This window comes from Etheostoma spectabile, unplaced genomic scaffold (genome assembly GCF_008692095.1).
Source record: "Etheostoma spectabile isolate EspeVRDwgs_2016 unplaced genomic scaffold, UIUC_Espe_1.0 scaffold00569858, whole genome shotgun sequence".
Classification (NCBI taxonomy): Eukaryota; Metazoa; Chordata; class Actinopteri; order Perciformes; family Percidae; genus Etheostoma; species Etheostoma spectabile.
Genome location: NW_022605378.1, coordinates 1 through 1,084, shown reverse-complemented (window position 1 = coordinate 1,084; position 1,084 = coordinate 1). Strand labels below are relative to the sequence as shown.

Genomic DNA, 1,084 nt, shown 5'->3' with positions numbered 1-1,084 from the left:
GAGTCTGCAGCCAACGCTGCCGGGTTTAGGATTTTGATGTTTTTCCAAAGTTATTTGGTATTTCTAAGGTTGACATTTTCAGCTTATTTTAAAGGCCCATTTTTTGTGATGAAAAAACTGAAAATGGGTCAAATTGACCCAGGACCACATGAGGGTTAAACTTTCTATTTCTATTTTTTAGAAGCATGGATATTAAAGATATAGACCCGAGACTACATGGACAGTAAAGATATAGACCAGAGACTACATGGACAGTAAAGCTGTAGACCAGAGACTACATGGACAGTAAAGATATAGACCAGAGACTACATGGACAGTAAAGCTGTAGACCAGAGACTACATGGACAGTAAAGATATAGACCAGAGACTACATGGACAGTAAAGCTGTAGACCAGAGACTACATGGACAGTAAAGCTGTAGACCAGAGACTACATGGACAGGGTACTGAGCCCTCTTCTTTTCCTCTAACAGATACTGAACCACAGCTCAGACAGTAGCTTTAACTGATCCGAGTTTCTCCAGAAGTTTGGACTTGTTTGCTGCCACCAGTTTACGATGCTCTGCTTCCAGCTGCTGACCCACATCTCCTTTCTTCACCTTGGCCCAGTCCTTCTCCGTCTACACACCAAAACATAAATCAGAACATCAGGTATGAATCATCAGTCAACAACCATGAAGCTCTGCTTGTTTCAGCATCTTAACTCTATCTTCTCACCATATCTTTGAAGGCCTCTCCTTTGTAGTAGCTCTCAGATGATGGATACTCAGTCCCTTCTCAGAGAGCTCCTCCAGGTTCTCAGCCACCATGTGCAGCTCCTCTTCCTCTTCATCGAAGGCGTACAGCTTTCGTCCTCACAGGTCATCAGGACCAGGTCACACGGGCACGACGTCCCCTTCACTCTCTACACCCTCCATCTCTACCATCTTAGGAAGGTAGAACTTCCCCCACCCATTCAGGTCCTCCTTACTGTAATCGGTGTCTTCCCAGGGTCCAATCTTCAACATGGCTCCATCTGGTTTCTCAAAGGTGAAAGTCTTATTTTCATTCTGGGACACAAGACTGAAACCCATTTCAGGTAATCT

The 1,084-nt window shown here is 44.5% G+C and overlaps 1 long non-coding RNA gene across 1 annotated transcript; it reads right to left on the bottom strand.

Annotated features, from left to right (window-relative positions):
• Positions 1-458: 458 nt before the first annotated feature.
• Positions 459-867, bottom strand: LOC116685470 (uncharacterized). Its single transcript, XR_004330956.1, has 2 exons — positions 717-867; positions 459-619 (listed from the first exon to the last, which is right to left on the bottom strand). It is a non-coding gene; the product is annotated as an uncharacterized LOC116685470 (long non-coding RNA).
• Positions 868-1,084: the final 217 nt, after the last annotated feature.